Source organism: Urocampus carinirostris, chromosome 7 (genome assembly GCF_059441175.1).
Source record: "Urocampus carinirostris isolate Australia breed hairy pipefish chromosome 7, RoL_Ucar_1.0, whole genome shotgun sequence".
Lineage (NCBI taxonomy): Eukaryota > Metazoa > Chordata > Actinopteri > Syngnathiformes > Syngnathidae > Urocampus > Urocampus carinirostris.
The window spans coordinates 8,453,424-8,476,311 of record NC_142355.1 but is presented as its reverse complement, the minus strand read 5'-3'; the positions used below and the strand labels follow the sequence as shown (position 1 = coordinate 8,476,311).

The window sequence follows — 22,888 nt, the reverse complement described above, 5'->3', positions numbered from 1 at the left end:
CAATTTTGGGTGCAGCCTGTAAAACTGAATTCAGCTTTCCCAAAACTGTGGTTAGTCACAGGTACTTTGGGATTTAACAAGGGGGATTACTTTTTTACAAAGGGCCAAATAAATTGAATGTTTTTTGTGCCTTCGTAAATGAATCAACATTTCATTCTCATTATTATTGATAATAAATTTGGTTTGGTGATCTAAAACCTTTGTGAGTAATAAATATGCAAAAACACAGAATTACTTTTGTACGGAACTGTACATAAGTATGAGAACATGTAGATAAATGAATAAGACGACTACACACAGTTAATTTTTTAGCTTCCAACTTGCGAACCTTCGATTCATTCAATTTTTTTCGCCCCGTGTTCTTGCACGTAGCGTAGAAATCAACACAACACGGCGGACGAAAACACGGAAAGCATTCAATGGAGGGAGAGTGAGGTTTTGGATTACCACATATTTAGTGGGACAACTTTGTTCAGCCTCCGGTAACACAATAACGTTCCAATTCCTAAATACGCTACAGCATTAGCATCCATGAGTACTTCCGCAAACGATGCATTGTGTGTGACGTCACGTGTCCTAATCTGCGCAAGCGGAATATGATGGCAATTAAACAAGACATGACTAAAAGTAGGAAATGTGAAAAATCTCACATAAAAATGGGATTTCAACCCAAAATGTTGTAATTCTTGACTAGGCCAAGTCTCGAACCCGTTTCCTCCCATTCTCTGGAGCGGGTGCCCAACCCTAACCCCATTGAACTCGTCTCCATCTGCCACAATTCATTATATACAACAATGAAATGGAGCATTGTCAGAGTTTGTCCAAAACAATGTTGTACAATTTAAAGAAAATCTAAAACCTATGTGCGCCTTATGGGCGTGAAAATATTTTTATGAATACATCTATAAATACATGTAAATTTTGAAAATGTAATGTAATGTTCTACACTGTTTTTGTGCATCTTTTTCCGAAAGTTGAAAAGCGCATTTCTTTCTTTAACCCTCAGACGTGTCTTTCAAAAGGCGAAAGAAAAGCTCTGTGAGCTCTGCTCAGCTTGGCTAATTACTGAAGAGAAAGAAACAGAAAACAAGTGGAACTTCAACCTCTTGCTAGAGGAGCACAATGTGCACAGTAGCACGGGGTGAGGGGCTAGGTGAGGAGGGGGGATGCGTTGGCAGTATTGGGAATACAGCGTTGTTTGTCAAACGTTCCTGAAAAGCGCTCCTGTAGCGTAATTACAGAGACAACTTGCTAATTCGCCCTTCGGTTAGCGCTGGTTCACTGCTTAGCGGATTTCTTATGGAATTGTTTTTATTTTCATTGATATCAGCGTGCGCTGCATTGTGTTCTGCAGCATACAGTTGACAGCAAATGCTGTCACAGGCGCCGGTTGCGATGGGTTTTGTGTGTTCAGTGGCCATGACTGTGCGTGTCTGTGATAGGCTAATGTATGCTGTTTGACTGACAGCCAGGGTGGGCGGGCACACAAGTCAATGTGTCCAGCCAAAGCCAGTATTTCAGCATTTCGTTACATTGAAAATAACTTCATCAATTAAATCGGACTCTGATGAAAGTCAGAAGAGTGCAAAGAAATGGTTATCACCTGCGGGTATTCAGTAGATTCTTATCGAGTCCAGTAAGAGTCTGAGGCAGCGTCGGGAGAGATGGCAATAGTGGCGTCACAGCTCCTGTCTCCTGCTGCTAGGTTTTTATATACATTTGTGTATGTGTATCTTTCTTCTTCATGATATGTTCCTCTCTCCCCATCTTTCTTTTTTCCTTTCTTCCTCTATCTTTTTCTCTCTTGCTATACTGTATCTCTTCTTTCCCTCCCTCTCTATTCTCTTTCTCTTTTTTTAATTCCTCTCTCCTTCTCTCTCCCCCTCCCTCCCTCTTTCCCTCTATTCTCTTTCACTTTTTCTTCAACTCTCACGCTCTTTCTCTCTACCTTTTTCTATTCAGCTCTCTCTTACTCTGTATTTCTCTCTCTTTTTCAAGAGATTTCATGACTGGTCAATATGAGGGGCGTCATCTCTGTATCGTTTGCAGAGTATAAACAATTTGAAAGATAAACGTTCACAGTATATTGAAATAATCAAGGTTAGTATTATATAGTAGAATCACGCATTTTCAAAACGAATTAATTAGGTGCATAATATTAAATTATTAATGGTAAAATATCAGTTGAAACAAAAGGAATCCGATGAACCGTTCGGGACCCAAAAGAGCCGGCTCATTTCTCTAAAAAGAGCCGGAATTCCCATTACTACACGTTACAAAGTGGAGGCCGGGAGGTTGGGGGAGGATGCGTAAACGGAAGATGCCAGAAGGGGAGGAGAAGGAAGACAGTAGGCTGTCTTTGTAAGAGAGGTGGTGGAATTAGCGAGATGTGCGAGAAATGGGGGGAGTGATAGTGAGAGAAAAGAAAGGTGCTACATGAGGACTGCAGCTGAGACATCTGGAGATGGTGAAAGGAAGGGCGAACGGAAGAGGAAGTGGGATAGGAAGGAGAAGAAAAAAAAAAAAAAAAACGGGCAGTAAAGAATGACTGCATTCTCACAGGCTCCTCGGAGATGTGCGCAAGGTTGCGCTCCACAACATAGCAACAGGCTCTTGTCAATATGAAACCGCGAAGCTCACTTGCACGCTGAACACCGCGAGGGGCCTTCTGTCAATATTCATTTTTCTGTAAATAGTGCAAAAAGGAACTCAAGATGAAAAATCACTTGTGGTTTTGCATGCTTGATTGATTTCAGGTCACTTGTTTTACGTGACCAGAGAATGTGCATTGAATTTCTGGAAATATCTCGCAAACAAATTTCAAGCTTAAGATTTTTCCAATCAAGTAGATAAAATGCTTGTCCCTAAAGGGTGTATAGTCTAAAGTAGGCAGAGGTTCTCAAATGAGGGTGCACATAACCCTGCGGAAGTGGGAGATAAAAGTATTTATATAAGAGATTATACATATATAAGAAATTATTCAAATGTGTCTTTATTTCCGGTAATTAAGTAAAATCTGAATGATAAGGATATTTATACATATTTTTTTTTTTATGTACTGTGAACCCTAAAAAGGAATTACATGTGTACTACATCAAAAGAAAAAAAATCAGCTCTGTTGGCAGATTTTTAAAAATTTAACTATTCTGAGGGTATAAATGTTGCTCAATATAGGGTTATTGTTACTCAGAATGTTCAATACCATATTTTTCAGCCTGATACTTCATTAGTTATAAACATGACAATACGTTAACATATTGTGCAGAAGTCTGGGGCAATAATTACAAAAGTTCACTACAGCCCCTTTTATCCTTCAAAAACGTGCAATAAGAACCATATACAGGGTAGAATATCGGGATCATACTCATATTTTAATCATGCAGTCCAAATTATTAAAATTGGATGATTTAATACAAATTTTCACTTCACAACTGTTATTTAAGGTCAACAAAAACATGGTGCCAGAAAACATGCAAAAAGTATTCACTCGGAAAGAGGGAAATTATAACTTGAGGGGCTGTAGTAAATTCAAAATCCCAAAGGTGAGAACAACCAGGAAAAGTATGTGTGTGTCTGTGTGTGGAGTCAAACTTTGGAATAATTTACAAGATGAGATCAAACAATGTCCAACTATTCATGTGTTCAAATTTAAATACAAAAAAACATTACTGGCCTAATACAGGGATGAAGAAAATGGGATATGAGTGAGATTAGAAATACTGTGTTTAACTTGTTATTGTTGCTATGATTATATCATAACTGTTAATATTATGTTTATTTTTATTGTTGTTATCATTGGTGCCGCAGTGATATTTGGTAACTAGTGGCATTATGACGTTGAGGGATGGGTATTACGAAGATTAGTGTATAAAATATGTGATTATTGTAATTGTTATAATTATTGATATCTGACCTACGTAATGAGTATATCCATGAGATTTTGTTAAATTACATTTAGATTTAGTTAGATTAGATTTGTAAAATGTATTTAATAGGGAAGATAATGGGGTAGGGAAAATAGGTTTCTGCTTCTGACTACCCCTTTTCAAACATGTTATCTGACATTATTTTGTTGTTGACTCATTGTTTTTGTCCTGTTTTTATTTTAATGTTCGAAATAAAAGTTTTCATTCATTCATTCATTCATTCATTTATACCCTTAGTACCGGGGCATAAAAGTTAACTCTTGTTTGCAAACAAAAAACATAAGAACAAAAAAGAACGATATATGAAAAAGAGTATTTTTTTGCTCCCAACAAAATATTTTGATTTAGTACTGGTTCATTCGTTGGTAATTCAATATTTCTTTCATTTCTAGTTGGTGAGAACTATACTGGTATCGTTTATAGTCCAGAGTACAGATGCCTTGTTGTCACACACGGCCCGTCAATGCCAAGGTCCAGCTCATATCTGAAGAGGAGGATGAGGCTTTACACTAAAAAAACAACGGAGACCAGATGATAAAGGTGCTGTATCAGGAGTCAGGAGGCAGGTGGAAACAAGAAACACCACAAAAAGTGGTGCCCCAATGACCCTAAGGGGTAAATCAGGAATCCAGACTAATATAAACATAAATTGTGCATAACTTTTGAACTTTAAGTATATGCCAGATTATAAGGATTTCTTTCATTGAGAAGAACAATTAAAATTAATTAATAATATAAAAGGAAAATGCACCATTGGGAAAATAAGCAATTTCTCTGAATCAAAATTTCAGACATCCAGAAAAATATTTTTGCATTCTGCTTTTTACCACTGCTGACAGGCACCTCTATCATTTTGGATACAAAGGTTCTTAGCAACGGTTGTCGAGGAAAGACATCATGAAGATGAACACCTGTTTGATCTGCTGCATCCTTCTGTGATAAGTGACCCGGTTACCATGCCGACCACGGTATGGGGCAGATGCATGGGGTGCTATTGACAGGTCTTGCAATATCAAACAATGATAACAAGGGATCACAATTCAAGTGAGGGCTGTGGACACGCTCCTCAACAAAATAGGTACGTTTTAATGCAGTCTAGTCTGATATCAGAATGAAGATTTTTGGACCAATCCGAATGAATAGTTTACATGACTAGAGACAAACAAACCATACTTGGCTTACGAGAGTAATCCAACTGGAAGGGGCGAAGCATGGCCAATGTCATTACATGAACAGATATTGTTTCCACATTAAACATTCTACAATACTCAAAAGAACATTGCATTCATGTCACTCACCACAACCAAAAAAAAACATCGTGTTTGTTGCCTCTTTGCTTCAAAAATGGACTTTGTTGCTGCCCCTGTGGGTTTTAGAAGTTGTGTTTGTACATTGGACTAACACTAAATGTGAATGGATGCAACTGTGGCTTTTTTGCCGTGGGGCCAGACAATAAAATGAAAATGTCCCAATAAATCAACCAATACACAAGGTCTGTGTAGAAAGGTATTTCCTGAAAAAAAAGAATCCCAGTAGAAGAAACTGTGTTTGCACACTGCACAGTATTGCACACAAGTATTCAAATAGGTATACACGCACCAGTAATCCGGAAACTACCTGGCTAACGCATAGGTGGTCAAACTACAGCCCAGGGGGCGAGGGTCAGTTATTTTAATCTGCATCGCCAAGCGAAAATAATAAAAGTATAATGTGAACATAGGTTGAAAAATGTACTACTAATAAAAATGGTGTTGTTGCCTTTCTTATCCTTGGTGTCCTTTTGTGTGCCCCCATAAAAACTACATTTTTGACCACATTGCACTCATAGCCATCATTCAATAGCTGGCTACATTTTCCTGTAATTGCTTTTTTTTTTTTTTTTTTTTTAAACAATTTTTCCATTTATCTATCTTTATTTTATCAAATTTCATGCAACAGTTCTAAAATAGCCCAATCGCATTTTGAGTTTTTCAATGCAAATGAGCTTGAAAATAAAATAGGATGGAATTGTCATTCTATACATAAATACACTATCAAATATAACTTTTGCACGCAAATGCAAACAAAAAAATTAAGATTTAATAATTGTTTTTCTATATGTATTGCCAAAGTATTGGATTCAAGACTTTGTAATGGCATATACTGTACATCGATCAGCCATTTTTTCCCTTCTTAGCCCGGCCCCGATGGAAAACTTTTCGCCCCCAAGGCAGCCCATGACTCGAAACTTTGCTTAACCCTGGACTAACTCAACACTTTCAATCAGACCATTTGCGTTCCAAAAAGGACCTGCAATAGTCAAGACCCATCGAGTAAAAACAGTGATTTATTTATTCATCAAACGCTCTATTATACATTAAAACCAGGGGAAAACCCCTATTTACAGTTTAATTTTTCACAAATATAAGTATTGTCAAATAATAATTTTAAAAGTAATCTTGGTACTATAATGTAAGGCACTATAGCATTAGAAAGGATTTCAGGACAGTATCCCAACTTCAGATGATATTTTGTCTCAAGACGTTATTGGGTAGGGCTGCGCGATTAACCGAATTTTAATCGATATTGCGATGGGACGTTGTGCGATTGTGTAAGAGTAAGACACTGCAGTTTTTTTCAGGGATTCATAAATTCGATGTTTGTGTTTGGCAAACCAGAAGTGTCAAAGTTTGGGTTTTAACAGCGCTGGCCAATCAGAGGCAAGACTTAATGGCACTAGCCAATAAAGGCCAGGCAAAGGTTGCAAGCAGTGTGTGTGCAACTGTGATAAGTTGTTGTATGCTGTCAGTAAACATTCGTGTGCCCACCGCTGCCCCCCAAAACAAACTTGGTGCATGGCTACAGCCACAGCTAGTATTTCAGCGGCGCGTTATATCGAGAAGAAATTCATCAATCAAATTGGATTTTGAGGAAAGTCAGAAGAGCTCAAATAAATGGTGATCATCAGCGAGTGCCTTGCGGATTGGTATAGTGTCCAGGTATCGACTGAGGCACCGTCGGGAGAGAAGGTAATAGCGAGGCTCCGGGTCCAGCCTACTGCTACGGCTAATGACCCTCTTAAACCACTAATTCCGAGCATGTAGCTCACAAGTGTCAGATCCATTACCCATGAAACGGATGACATGGAGATGCAACTTGTGAGAAACCTCGGATCTGTTGTATATTATTAATCGCGTAGACCATGCAGAAGTCGCATTTACCCGATGCTAGCTTGCGGGTAACCAGCCGCTCTCTAAATTGCTTTCTTACTCTGGAAAGAGAAGCCTTTCAATATTGTTGTATTTTTGTATACAATAAAGGCCATTTGTTCAACTGCAATCCTGTATACTGTTTTTATTTATAGAGCTATAGTTGTTTTTTTGTTTAAGTTGTATACTCTCAGTTATCTTAAGGTAAGTTTGAACATTACTATGATCAAGTTCTCGCGAAAAACAAAACTAGCACAGAAATTTGAATCAAAAAAATGTGGTGTAAAATTATTTTAGCATGTGGAAAAGTCAAACTTGTTGGCGATAGAAATAATTTTCCTCTGCTTTTTGGTGCTTTTGTCTGTTCAGCGTATTTTCTTGACATGATGGCTTTTAGAGAAACTCCAAATTGAAAAAGATTAGCACGTATAGACTGTAGGTTGGATAAGCTGTTTGTGTAAAACTTAGACAGCAACGTTATTGAGGCAGACATAGGCATAAAAGGGGAGGGTCGACTGTTTTGCCAGTCGGAATCCAGAACACAATGGACAATAAAAATCCAAAGAGTGGAAAGTAAACCGCGATTAGCAAAGCTTTACTGTGTTTTAATCTTAATCAGAAAATTGCCTGTATGTTAAATGCAACCATTGACTATTTTCCATCTTCCTAAAAAGATTATAGAAAACGAAACTTCAATGCATTCACACTGGTGAATTCTAATCGCGTTTGAGAAACTATGCAAGGTTGCGTGTGGGTGAAGGCGGCAGCAGATGGCAGACGTGCTGAGAGTTACTCACAGCGAGCAGGTGGACGAGGAAGTCACCATAGAAGTCTGTCTTGACCTGTGATTCGAAAAGAAAATGGTGGCTTTACTCATAAATAGATGCAAAGTTGTCTTATGAAGTTGCAACCGTTTTTTGTAGCCAATTAAAGCAACATTATTTTCAATTCATTGCTTTGCTCCGCACTTGTCTTATCATGTTTGAGTAATTAGATCACCTTCAGCTTGAATGAATCCTCACATGTCTTTGGGTCAAAGAATAATAATAAATTGTGCATAGCTGTAAAGGTCAATACTGAAGAAAACGAGAATTTTCAATAACTATTGCATTAAAAGAAAAATAAGACAAAGGAAAAATAATATGAGACGTATAAATAATGATGAAATGAAATGATCTGCATTTATATAGCGCTTTTCAAGTCAATGACTTCCCAAAGCGCTTTACATTGTGCTTCACATTTCCCAATAGCGGCCGTGATCTGTGCAGCCATGCAAGGCGCTAACCTGCTTATTGGGGGTATTGGGGATTCAGTGTCTTACCCAAGAACACTTCGACATGTAACACAGACAAGCCGGGATTCGAACTGGGATCCCTTAATTCTAAAACGATCGCTCTACCTCCTGAGCTACTGCCGCCCCCATTCATTACATTTCCTTATCAATTTTTTAAATCATTTTACTAATCTAAAATACTGTATATATTCACGCTTAATTTTATGGTATACTTAAAGCGCTATTTTTAAAATGATTAGAATGTTAGGAACTTCTAACTGGCATTTCAAATACTAGGGCTCACTTGTAGTATTACTATTTAAGAGGAAAAAATTGTATATTGGCAGATAGAAAATGTTTAAAGTAACAAGGAAAATAATACCCAAAAGGTAAGGTGCGTCATGTGGTGTCCTTAACAAGTTGAGAGTAGAATATTTTCTCTATTTGTTAACATTGCCCAACTGAGTTCAAAGAGCCCTTTTTTCTATCGCGGCTATCTGGTTTTATCGTACTTTGAGCAAAGCTGTTCAGGGCACAAAACATTAGGTAGGGGGAATGGGGGTTGGGGGAGTGCGGCAATATGCTCCTCCCCATCTCGCTTTCTTTGTCTCTTTTTCTTTCATTCCCTCTTTATTTCTCTGTTCTTCACTTTCGCTACAATTCACTTTCTTTCTTTTCCTCCTTTTTTTCTCCTATTTGCCTCTCTCTACTTTCAGATTCTAAGTCTTTGTCTCTCTTCAAATCTTTTTCTATTCCTTTCTTTTTCCATTTATTTTTGTCTTTCTCACTTTCTCTCCCTTTTTTCATTGCTGTATCTCTCTTTCTCCCCCTCTATGTTTATTTCTCTGTGTCCTTCTCTCACTTGTTCTCTCTTTCATCTACTAGTCCGGTCCCCCTGAGAATGTTTTTTCTACCATGTGGTCGCCTGGCCAAACTGAGTTTGACATCCCAGCCCTAAGGCGGGTTTTGCCAACCCGCGGCTCAGGAGCCCCATGCGGCTATATTAAGCGCTGCCAATCGGCTCCCTGGAACTTTTCCAAAAATGTTTACAAATTGAAAGAGATTGGGGAGGAAATATATATTTATTTTATCATGGTTTCTGTAGAAGGACAAACATGACGGTATGGTGTAACAATAGTCTGTAGTTTGGAATAGTCTGTGGTTTGTGCAGCTCTTTGAGACTCCATGTGATTAAGGGCTATACAAATTCACACAAACACTTTTAACATTTACTAATGCTGTAAAAATGTAGAGAATAAAGATTACATTTTAACGACTTTGGCGCTTGTCTCTTTCGCTTCTTTCCTCTCCGGTGTGAGAGCCAAGCTTTGTGGACCCAGGCTGCGCCTCTTTTAAAAGGAGCAGCGTCACAATTTAAATTAATCTTTTGTACGATCCTCATTTCAACACAGAAGTCACCTAAAGCGGGTAAGAACACAAGCCCGTCAAAGGCAATTTTTGTGTAACGAAATAGCTGTTTTTATGAAGTGTTTTCTAATTTTGGGCAGTAAATATTTTGAATGATACTTAGGGATAATATTTTTGTTAAGTTACTCAGACCCAGGGATGGCTGCATTGGTTTTTTTATCTAAATAAAAATAGAGAGGGAAGCTGCTGCTGCCCTGACTTGTTTGACATTAGCACAGAAAACAAACTGAAACAGTTTTTTTTTCTCTCGAATCCTAAATATAAAAATTACATAAAAATTGGATTTCTTTAATTGTATCTAAGCGGCTGCAGACAAATTAGGTTGTTTTTTGTACAATAAGGTTCTTAACCTTGACCCTTGCCCCAAAGACCCATTTTTTACTTTCAAATGGGCAAATTTGAAAACATGGTTTGGGTTGCTCCTCAAACAGTTGAGAGGAAGGAGACAAAATGAAAGGTAAAGCGAAGAGACATAAGGTGAAGGTCAGGGTTGGGTAGGGTTAATTTAACTGGATTACTTTCAATTACTTTTGGATTACTCCAATACCAAATATGCTAATAAAAGACAAAAGAAACTAAATATGAATAAAATGACTAAATTTTGTGCAGGCTTGTGGAGTAACGGAATACACGGAACGGCAAAAATGATTTTGGCAAGCTGTTTGGATTTATTTTCATTTTGTTTCTGTCGCATTTTATGTTCGTTTTGCCGGAGATCAAAGCCAGGAGAGAAAGCTTACCACGTGTTGTGAGTCATCATTTTATTCATATTTAGTTTTTTTTGTCTTTTATTAGCATATTTGGTATTGGAGTAATCCAATAGTAATTGAAAGTAATCCAGTTAAAGTAACCCTACCCAACCCTGGTGAAGGTGTGGCGGAAATTGGAGGGCCCCAAAAAGAAGGTGGTGTAATGGGGAAGGCATAGGTCAGGTCATCCTTTGGAGTACTCCTTAGACAGCACACACAGCAAAGGCTAAACTGCAAAACTTCCAAATCTGACAATTGATCTTTGAGAAGACTGCACTTTAGCTTTCTAGCTACGAACAGTACCCCTGCACGAAGGATAAATAGATAGATGGGACTAGCTAGCTGGTGGATCATTCCTGTTTTTAATTCACTATACTGTAAGTTTAATTACAAATCTGTCTCACAGTGCAAGCATTGATTACAGTCCCGGAAAAATTATATTATCGGAGTGAACAGATTGATGCGATCTTTTTTTTTTCTGTGAGTAATTAATGTCAAAGTAATTGGTAAGTTTATTCTGTTTTTAATATTGTACACCTGGAAACAAGTTTTCACAGGATGCCAGTTAATTATTTTGACTATTATTGCACACTGATTGAGGCCTTTTTGGACTAATTTCTTCATTGTTACTATTGGACAATAATGTTGCTGTTCTTGAATTTCCACACTACTTGCGGCTAATCTTCCTTTAGTAACCTTGAAGATTTCATAAAAAAAAGAAAGGATCACGGGAGGGCCTTAGAACATGTTGGGATTTCTTATCTGAAGGCTTTTCTCCCTGTCCACCCTGCGAGTTCAAAATCAATTGATTTCTCCTTATTGTGAGTGTCTACAAACTTAAAGTGATCAGTAAGGGATTCAAAATTGTACTAAGAAGTTTTGTTTTTTTAATTTGGGTTATTCATTCGTACGCTTCCTATTTTCATTAAACAAAGCTTTAAAAACAAAAACAAACTAACAACAAGAGTATTTGAAAAAGACATTAAAACAGAATATCTAAGCTGACAAGGTTAAGTGAAGCCATCGTTTTTATTGTTTTTTTTCTATTATAGTATTCCACCACATCCTTCACATTGTCACATACCACATTCGATCAACATTTATATTTACATACAAAGTACAACTGAATTCAGTCGTGGTGGTGCCTTCTCAGCAAATAATGTGATGAATTTTTTTGGTATGGATATATTCTCTCTCCACGCAACTTTAAAATAAAATACCGAAATAAGGGGGGTACGCTTATAGCGAATGGTGGACAGCGCATGTGGAAGGGGGTGTTTGTAGTTTTGACTATTACACAATTGGCGCTATCAGTGAATTATGTTGCTGTTCTTTGTTTCCCGCACCCATTAGGTCTGATCTGTTTTTTGGGACCTTGAAGATATAACAAAAAGAGGGGGCAAAAGAGGGGTCTTTAGGACCAGATTGAATTCTCTTATCTAAAATCTCCTCTCCCAGTCTTCTTTGCATGTTCAAAATCCATTGATGTCTTCTCTCCTTAATTTGAGAGTCTACTAAAGTTAGCCGTGAAGAAAAAGGAACAGGCAAGGTAGGTGCAACCATTTTAATGGCCAAATTCAAGCACTATTTAAGGACTTTCCATGACATTTTTTTGAATTTCTCAAATACCGTTAAAATGAAATAATATCCAATGTAAACATGTATTTTGCATATCCAGAAACATATTTGCAATTCACATCTGCGATTTTAATTTTGCGTCTGCAAAACATGATATTGAGTAAAGAGAAAATATATTTTTGCATCTAAAAAAATATGCGTTTAAATATTTTTGAGGCAAATCTCTCTCAGTATGGGTGTTGGATAAAATGAGAGTAAAATGTAGCTCGTATTTTCAGTTGCAGGAAGTTCTTCCCATAATCTAACACTAGGAAAGTCTACCTTCATTTATTGCATGGCCCATAATTGATACATAATCCTTGCACTATTGCACATTTCATTATGAGCCATTTAGGTGTAGGGGGCGATGACACTTCATAGGACAATGCCATACAAACTAATGTGCTAATCACGAGGAAAAAAAATGCAATGAGCAATGTCTGCATCATTTTTAAGCAGACTTGTTGCGAAACAAAGCAACCATTTTCAAGCACTTCACCCAAAATGCACTTTTCAATCCTTGAAAACACATTCAAATTCAAGCATTTTCAAGGATCTCAAGCACCAGTACGAAAGCTGGACAGAGGTTTGTGTGATGTGTGTATTTGTGTCAAGCGTTGGTGAGGGTGTATATCGGCAACCTTCCCTTTTCAGCACTGTCACAACCACACGCTCGGCTTCTTCTTCTTTTTCGTCTTGTCCGGCGCGGCTGATCATGATTGTTGTTCAAACAAGGCCGACAGCTGCCACAAACATCTCGGCCTCAGCACGGCGCGAATCACACATGCTCACTTCACGTGCATGCACACACAAACGCGCCAACGTGTCACTCTTCGCTGTCATGCCTAATGGCCACCCTGTTATCTTTTTCTTCCGCTTCTCTGTCCCTGATAAGACAGCGGCCACTGTGATTGCCCTCTGCTCTCTCCTAAGTGTGACAGCTCAATCATTCCTCAAATCAACATGTTCCCCCGTCACGGGTGAGGAAAGAGTGTGTGTGTCTTTTTGTGTTTGTCTGAGAGATGCTGCTCAAACTAGTTTCCACATCACTACAGTGGTACCTCTTCATACAAGCTTGATTTGTTCCAGAATCGTACTGGTAGCTCGAAGTGCTCGTGTAACAAGCTAATTTTCCCAATAGGAAACAATTAGAAATTATTTGGTCCACTCCTGTCCTCTAAAAATGATCCAAGTGAACAGCTATAAAATACATCTTCCTGATCACTGAAACACATAAAAAAATACAGTAATAGGATAAATATGATATTAGGTAAAATGCGAGTTTGTTATGAGTATCGTAACAAATGTGTGTGCAAGGAAGAGGCGTTTGAAAGAAGTCACGGAGGAGGACGGTGGTTGGGGGTTATTTCCAGAGATGGCCAAAAGCACACTTTCTCTTCACAACTAAAATGAGAAAATTTGGGTTTACTTTGTGCTCGGTCCCTTAAATCGCATTAATCAGTGGGCTGTTTCGGGCTTTTATACCCACAGGGCGGGTCAGGTCAGGCTGGATTTTTTCAAGCCTGATCTTACATCTACTTAGCACTATTTATTGTGTTTACACCAATAAATACGCTATAAGCAAAAATTATGTGCGGTACCAAAGGACTCACGGCCTGGAGGTTGCGGACCGAGGCAGTACATGCTTCTGCTTGAGAAAAAAACAGTACGAAAGTATTTACTTAATTATTAATAGCATGACTGCATCATTTAATATTTATAGTCTAATTTATTGTCTTACATCTGGTGTTAACCTTAACGTGTTTTTCAAATTTGCTTTGGTTCTCTTCTCAGATCAAAATTTTCTAAACCGTAAGTGGATTTCTCCAAACGGTGTGATTCTTCTTCTGTTGTACCGCTTAGGTACAGTGAGGGCTAACTTCGTGGGCCACATTGGGTTTAAAATTTGGCAGTAGCCGGACCAGAATACAAAAAATAAAATAAAAATGATTTTCTTATATCATTAACCCCGGCAAATCTTTATTGAATATCTCTTTTCCTTTTCCCTCGTTTGCATTAAGAAATATATTCACATGCAGACATCTACATATTTATTTTATATTTGTTTTTCAACTATCTAATTTCATCAAATTGGTTTTAAAACACTTCCGGGACAATTGTCTGCTTTACAAATATAAACTGACTTAAATAGCATTAAAACGGTGGATAGTTGGTGGCACAGTGGGCGAGTGATTAGCATGCAGCCGGACGGCGTAGAGCTGCACAGTTCAATTCCAGCTAACGCATCCTCCCTGTCCAGAGTTTGCATGTTTTCCCCATGCCTAGGTCAGTTTCCTCCCCGATCTAAAAGATCAGGATGATTGGCCGGTCTAAATAGTCTCTAGGTGAGACTGTCTCTGTGTGCCCTGCAACAGGTTTAGGGTGCACCCAGCCCACTGCCCGAAGATGGCTGGGGATGGGCTCCAGCAACTCCTTCGACCAGATTGAGAATAAGCGGTGCAGAAAATAGTTTTTATCGTTTTATGATTTTATTTTATTTTTAAATCAAGATTTAAAAAAAATAAATAATAATTCTCAACACATTATGTGACATAGTACAATTGTACTCATTTTTTAAGTAATGATTGTTGCTATTTTACTATTTAAAAGATATAGTGAGATAAGAAAATTAACACATTAAATAATGTTGCTGATGTCTCTTCATGTTTGGCCAAATGTAAAAAAAATGACTTTGATGAGCTATTACATCCAACTGAAAATATTGGAATTCGTTTATAATTGGATGCAAAATTGTTTTGCAAAGAAGCATTTGTTCCCTGTTAAAATCAAAACTAGTTTATTTGACGAGCCACACAATTAAACAAAAATCAAACGAGTCATTTTGAGGAATTAGATTTTGATCGGAGAATTTTTCCAAAGGTGACAGAGAAATATTGCAGGGCCCCCCCTAACATAATTTTGATTAATTGACAGCAATTAAAACGGTGTTCAGCTGCCAAATCTCTGTTCTTATGTTTGGGGGCAGAAAAAAAAGGTTTAACGTGGACATCATTAAAGCGAAATTAAAATCATGTCACCGTAAAGCAAACGCATTTCAACTAGATTGTGATGGATGCGTTTTCACCCGACACCTCGCCGAGCAATCAATTAATCATGGAAATAATCCGCGGATTAATCTGTAATAACCATCACCTGCGGCGTTAATCACTTTTTCATTCTAGCGCTCAAATTTGCTCCCTCCGGCATGCAGTCTTTACGGGCTGCATCCTTTCTAATCAGTATGCCAAGCACCTGCAGGCACAAAAACAACAATTGAACTAAAAGGCGACAACTGCTTCGGTGTGAAATTCAAAAAAAGAAAAAGAAATGAAATAATCGATGGCTGTCTAAGTTTAAGAAAACGTCGTTTCAGGTCACTCTAAAAGAAGAAAAGTGCTCTTTTTTTAACCTATCTTTGATGCATTTTGTCTCTCTGTTCATCCCTCCCACTATTTTCTCTTAAACCACAGCAGTTGTACATTATTGGATGGTTACCAGGCAGCATCTAATTGCAGTTATTGGTCGTATGCACCGCACGGCCTGTTTGAACACCTGTTAGCACAGACTGGCTCTCAGGGTCGCACATCGTAAGTGCCGTGTCACACCATTTGCTACATGGCACGCTCGTGTGCTTATATACTGTACGCCGCCGCATACAGTATGTTACATGCATCAATTGGGAGTCACAAATTCCGGCTTCAAATTTGCGCCGGCCTCAGGTGATATAATTATGCAGATAGAAACAAGTTGGCGTTTTAACGCCTCTGACCCTTCCAGAAGGTGACAGCCGGTCACTGACATTACGCCATTTGGTATTCACTCCCCCTGATTTGAGTCTGTGAGAAAATAAATAATATGCATAGGACATCTTCGCACCCCTCAAGCTGTCATCAGAGCCTGCAATCACTTCGAGCCTTCTCTAGGAAGGGAAACGGGTCGCCGATTGCTTGTTTACATTTACTGACTCTTATTCCTGTGACACATCTGTCCTCCTCTGTGGAGCTGAAATGTCAGTTCAAAGACTACGAGCCAGCCAATGCACTTTTGCTACTACTGTCTTCAAAGAAAGGCTGCAACAAACAATTTTAATAATCAAATCATCGGTTGATTACATTTTCCATTAATCCATCAATCGGATATACTGAAAAGAAATTTCATTTCTATTCATGTTTTTTTTTTTTTTATAAACAGAACATTAAATCAAAAATCCATTATGATTCAGTGACCGTTTTGGTCCATACTGTGTCAGAAAATGGGGAAAAATGCTGATCTTTATTCAATCGTCTTCATTCAAATCGTTAACAACGTAGTGAACATTGTTTAAAATGAAATTAGAAATATCACTACATTATAAACATGTAATAAAGACTTAAAATAGAAAAATAAGAAAAGAAATTCAGGATAAACGGGAAAAATATTTACAAGGTGGTGTTTGGAGACTTGTTCAAGTGATAATAATAGTACAATGAAAAATAGCGCATCGTAAGAAAGAAAATTGATGGGAGTCAGTTTGAAAGGCATCCACCTTTAAAGCAATCTCGCTTGTACACTATGACAAAAATAGTCAATAATGAAAAACAGTAAAACACAACTGTAAGGTGTCCAATTATAAGAATTGCTGAAAAAAATGCTTTTTTACTTAATTCTGACCAAAACATTTTATCACAAACATCAGCACGATCACCAAAAAATGGTCCTTCTACCAAGAAAGACATAATTTGGCATATCTTTATTATTGAGAAGCTGAGGTTCTTACGACTTGGATAATTTCTTATCCGAAAAGGTATAAAAACCAAGGGCGTTGATTTGGCCTGGACGGAGGGGAGGCGTCCCCATCAATATCGAGCAATCATTGTTTCCCCCAACCAATATTACGTGATCGCCAAGATGCGCTATGTCCCCCACCAATATCGAGCAATCATTGTTCGGTCCCCCGCCAATCATATGTGATCACTTAAAAATGCCCCTACCAAGATCAAGATCATACCTACGCCCACAATTCCAACAAAATCAGTCACTTAAAAAAGGTGGCGATTCATTTAATAACAGATATAATGTATCACCCTTATATAAAATTTTGGATCATAACAGCATCTAAATGAAAATAGACGCTCAATTCTGGGTTTCCAGTAGTGTTCAATCACAAAAGAATTTATGTGATTCCCTGCATTTATATTCACATAGTGCTGCCGTTTTAGAAAATCTATTGGATATTTGTCTTTCTTTGTGACAAAATGACTATTTTAAATGGAGTTTTTTTTAATCATTTAAGCCATTTATGAAGTAGCAGTCATTTGAACCTTAAGGGCGCACTTTGAGAGTTCAGCTTATCTATTGCAGGTTACCAGGTTTCTTTCTGGTCCGGATTCAAGCCGTATACGTTTTCTCTGCAGTTTGGTTTTTGATCTTTTAAATTGTGTACGCTGTTTCACAATTTCTGTACAGGAATAATATATATTTTTGAAAAACCTTTTCCGTTAGTAAGATTTTGTCTTGCCCATTTTGGCTCAGATCCAGATTTCTCTGGCACTAGGAGCAGATAAAAACCTCATTATATATAGGAAGACAAGAGAAATTAATATAAATTGAGACTGTTTCTGTTACAAAGTAAAACCATTTGTACAACCAGATGAAAGAAAAATTGCGAGATTTGGGGTAACGCCGAACTTTTAAGGGGCTCTATTTGGAGAATCTAAAAGAAGAATTACAGAAAAAAGACGAGTACCCGGTGGAAAAAAAAAAACTTCCCACTGTAGAGGAAATACTTGTAATAGAGAGGACAGCAATAAGAATACAGTAGACCCAATTCATGGACAAATGGGAAAAATGGATGAACTGTAGGAAAACGAACACCACTTTTGAACAATGAAGACTGGTCTCTGAATAATTACTTGAGCATGGTAAATAGTCCCCAACAGTGCATAGTTTTTAAATCTCCTTTATCTTATTTGTTATATGTAAATAAATAAAAATCCAACTTAAAAAAAAGAAACATATCATTTCTGCAAAACCCTGCACTGCTACGTATAATCAGCAACATCAAATTTACTGGAAGTGGAAAAATAACGAAAGAAAAATGCAGAAATAATTGTCTATGGTGTTATTTGGTAACAAAAATCACCTTTTTTTTTTTTTACACAATTTCCCTCTGATTTGATTCTATATCACCAGTGTCAAACAGGCGGATTGGGCCCGCTAAGGGATTGAATCCGGCCCGCGAGACAACACTCAGAGAAGCGCAAGAGAAAAACAAGCTGCAGATTGAAATATGTCAACTTGATGTTGCCAAAGCCAGGTGCCTCCCACAAAGACACTGTACTTGTATTTATTTCTCTCTCTCTCTCTTTCTTTTCCACCCCTTTTCTCCCACTCTGTCTCTGTCTCTTTCACTCTCTGTCTCTTTTTGTCTTCCTTCGTTGCTCTTTGACTCTTTCTCTCTCTGTCTTTTAACCTCTTTTGCTCTATCTTTCTTTTTTCCTTTTCTCTTTCTCTCTCCATACCCTTTGCGCTTTCTTTTCTCTTTTCTCTCCCTCTGTCTTTCTATTTCTCTTTGGATTTTTTTCTTCCTCTCCCTTTCTTTTCCCCCTCTCTCACGACTTTTTATCTTTTGTTTCTCATGCTCTCTCTCTTTCTTTCTTTGTCCCGCCCTCTCTCCTTTTCCCTCTCTCTTTCTCTTATTTCTTTATCTCTCTTTTTCTTTCTCTTTAATGAACTAGTCCGGCCCCCGACAGAATGTTTGTTCTATCGTGTGGCCCCCGAGTTAAAATGAGTTTTGACACCCCTGTTCTATATAGTCTGTTTTGTTGTGAGTAAATAGGTGATATGTTGTGTTTGGAAGGTTTATTCTCGCTTATTAAGGGGAATTGCATTCATTAATGAGGGGAGCAATAGGTATGTAATCACTTTCTCATCTAGGTGCCCGCCATTAGCAACATCAATAACGTAAAGTGTGTGACTTCAAGTTGTTCCAAATACCTGTTGACATCTTGTTAAGTGGACCGCCTCCTCGTCTTCATCTCGTCTAAACCAAAGGGGACCGACACAAACAGAAAAGACAAGAATAAGAGCGAAATATTGTCGTATGAATATGTCTATCTTTCAACTTAGACCCAGTCCGAGGACCCCGCACGTCAAAAAGTCTCACCTGAATTTGGGAGTTCCCTAAAAGACGCCATTGATGTCTGCCAGAAAAGACGGATAAACGAACCATTCCTCCCGCTTTAAAAAGACGTTCGGGGAGGGGAGTGGCTACTCTAGTGACGTCACTGTCACGTACGCCCCCGAATCCATCTCCCACCCTGAGCTCCACACCCCACTTCTCTTGAAATATCACAGAAATTATCTTGGCGTTATTATCGCAAGAGAAAGGGTGAGGAGCAATGTTCCCTGTAATTTTCCACGGGTCTGAGCGTTCACACAAAGTCGGTGAGCAACGCTTGAAACAACAGTGAGCAACAGCAATCCCAAGTGTGGCAACTAATCCATTATCAAACATGTCCAAAACTTGACATCACGTTACATTTTGCTGAATTTCTGGCAATGCCAAAAATTTTTTCACTTTTGAATGAATTGACTAATGTATTATTGCAAAGGTTGTACGTCCTACAAAAGTCATTTGTTTTTACAACAATTCTTTCACAAGAAATCCATTTCTTTCTTTCCCTGGTATCTGTTGTCGCATAATACAAACCTTTTGGGGGGCTTGTTTAGTCGGTTGCACGATACACAACTGTATTTAATCACATTTTTTAGTTTTTTAGTGGAAGTACAATGTTAGCAAAAAGATTCACTTGATATCATTGGAAATTATTTGAATGCAACACAAACTTTTTCTTCTTTTTCTGTGTTTTTTTTCTACTTTTTTTTTAATTCCTTGAAAAAAAATCTCATTGTGTTATTTTTTTCCTAGCAGTTACTTTTTTTTTGTTCTCTATTTACTTTTTTTCCTTTGTTTGTTTCTTTTCTTTTTTCTGTTTTTTTTTTCTAAATTTTTCCTTCTTTTTTTCTCCTCCTTTTGTTTCTTTTTTTTTCTCAGCTTTTCACTACTTTTTCATGTTGGTATTTTTTTATTTTTTGTTCTATTCCCCCCTTCCTTTCAGTCAATTTGTGCATAATTTTACTTAATATTTGGTCATGTTGGGATTAAAGAAGCAAAAACAACCTGAAGAGCCGTTTAGGACCCAAAAGAGCCGGTTCCTTTTAGTGAGCCGAGTCGAAGAAGCCGGTTCTCGACAAACTCTACTAACTTTACTAAACTTCGTTCTACTTCGACTCGACTTTAAAATACCGCATTTAGGACAGAACGTCAGGGGAACCTTGTATTTTTACCTTCATGCACTGTAACTTTGACTTAAGTCGCTTCTTAATTAGTAATTTTGAGCCCTCATTTTTGTGCGCTGGCTAGATTTTCTTGTGCGCTGAGAATGTGCGAGCAGTGCACAATTGCGCACGCGCGCAGCTTGGAGGAAACACTGGTGAGGAGGCGTTTAAAAAGACGGGGGGTGGGAAAAAAGTGTTGTTGTTTTTTGGGTTGGGTTTGTTGTTGTTGTTGTTTTCGTTTTGGTTTTGAAGCGTTTGGTTTAGACCAGGGGTGTCAAACTCATTTTAACTCGGGGGCCACACGATAGAACAAACATTCGGTCCGGGGCCGTAGTAGTAGATAAAAGAGAAAGAAAAAGAGAGATAAAGAAATAAGAGAAAGAGGGAGGGAAAAGGAGAGAGGGCAGGACAAAGAAAGAAAAAGAGAGCTTGAGAAACAAAAGAGATAAAAAGTCGTGAGAGAGGGGAAAAAGAAAGTAGAGGAAGAAAGAAATCCAAAGAGAAATAGAAAGATGAGAAGAAAAAGAAGGAGAGAAAAGAAAGTGTGTAGGGTAGGAAGAGAGAAAGAGAAAAGAGAAAAGGAAGAGAAAAAGAGAGACACAGAGAGTGAAAGAGACAGAGAGGGAGAAAAGGCGTGGAAAAGAAAGAGAGAGGGAGAGAGAGAAAGAGAGAGAGAAATAAATACAAGTACAGTGTCTTTGTCCGAGGCACCTGGCTTTGGCAACATCAAGTTGATATATTTCAACCTCCAGCTTGTTTTTCTCTTGCGCTTCTCTGAGTGTTGTCTCGCTGGCCGGATTCAATCCCTTAGCGGGCCTGATCTGACCCGCGGGCCACCCGTTTGACACCTATGGTTTAGACGATTTAAAAGAAAAAAATTACATCATTTTTAAGGAACATTGTGAATTATCTAACACCTCCTAGTGGTAAAAAAATAACTTCATTTTTTGAAAAAAACCTATATGGATTTTAACACAGGTGTCACAAGACCGTTTTGGGGGATGCCCAAACACCCCAAAATTTAACCCATCCATCCATCCATACATTATCTGCACCGCTTATCCTCAGTAGGGTCGCAGGGGTGCTGGAGTCCATCCCAGCCATCTTCGGGCAGTGGGCAGGGGACAGGGGACACCATGAACTGGTTGCCAGTCGCAGGGCACACAGGGACGGACAATTCGCTCGCTCATTCACACCTATCTATCTATCTATCTATCTATCTATCTATCTATCTATCTATCTATCTATCTATCTATCTATCTATCTATCTATCTATCTATCTAATAATGATTCGTAATATAATGCATCAAAGCAAGTGAGCCGTTTGAGAGCCGGCTTTCTTTAAGGAGTTGAGCCGAAAAAGCCGGTTCTCTAAAAAGAGACGGACTTCCTTTGACTACATAACTACCACATGAAATCCGAGGAGGCAGATGCATGCGCTAAACAACACACACTGGCCCGCCCGTTTGGCGCCAGCTGCTGCCCGTTGGCTGATTGACTTCCCTCCTATTTAAACTCAGTGCTCTTATTCACTCCTTGTCAGTCCGTCAACAAACCTCTGCACTTGCAAGACTTGACTCTGTCCTGAATCCTGCTCGTGTATCCAATATCCGGTATCGATCCCGCCTGTCTCGTCCTGTCCGGTATCTTGCTCCAGTCTTCAGTAACCGGTATCAACCCCGTCTGACTCGTCCTGTCCAGTATCTTGCTCCAGTCTCCAGTATCCGGCATCGATCTCGTCTGTCTCGTCCTGTCTGCTATCTTGCTCCAGTATCCGGTATAGATCCCGCCTGTCTCGTCCTGTCCGGTATCTTGCTCCAGTCTCCAGTATCCGGTATCGATCTCGTCTGTCTCATCCTGTCCGGTATCTTGCTCATGTATCGATTCCGTCTGTCCTAGCCTGTCCGGTATCTTGCTTGTGTATCCAGTATCGGTATCGATTCCGTCTGTCCTGTCCTGTCGGGTATCTTGCTCGTGCATCCTGTATCTGGTATCGATCCTGTCATTCCCGTCCGGTTTCAATCTCGTCTGCCTCTGGCTTCCTGTTTTCCCGCTCCTGACTTCTCTGTCTCACTTCTCCCGCCCAGCGATCGCCAAATCACTGGCGTTTGTGTTCACGCGCATGACTGTCCCTTTCCCGTAAAATAAAGCTTGTGTGAAAATGTTACGCGTCTGGGTCCTCCGTCTGTTCGGGTTCTGACACATAAAGGAATAGGAGAAGATCCAAGGATCAATTTTACAAAGGAAGGTTAGTAAGAAATCACAGTGTTTTAACCATAAAATGAGAGAAATGCTGAGTTACCAATTTGTGAATAGGATTCTACATAAGAAACATTTAAATACAGTACAAACAAAGTAGTTGTGTTTCATGTTTCTTTATTTTCTTGT

General features: G+C 38.6%; 1 long non-coding RNA gene across 2 annotated transcripts in view; it reads right to left on the bottom strand.

Annotated features, from left to right (window-relative positions):
• LOC148362247 (uncharacterized) overlaps positions 1-19,400 on the bottom strand; it is a 38,269-nt gene extending 18,869 nt beyond the window's left edge. For both annotated transcript variants that reach the window (XR_015850852.1, XR_015850853.1), the window contains exons 1-3: positions 19,326-19,400; positions 19,157-19,202; positions 7,912-7,956 (exon numbers count right to left, since the gene is read on the bottom strand). This is a non-coding gene — a long non-coding RNA (uncharacterized LOC148362247). The remainder of the gene's footprint in view (positions 1-7,911; positions 7,957-19,156; positions 19,203-19,325) is intronic.
• Positions 19,401-22,888: the final 3,488 nt, after the last annotated feature.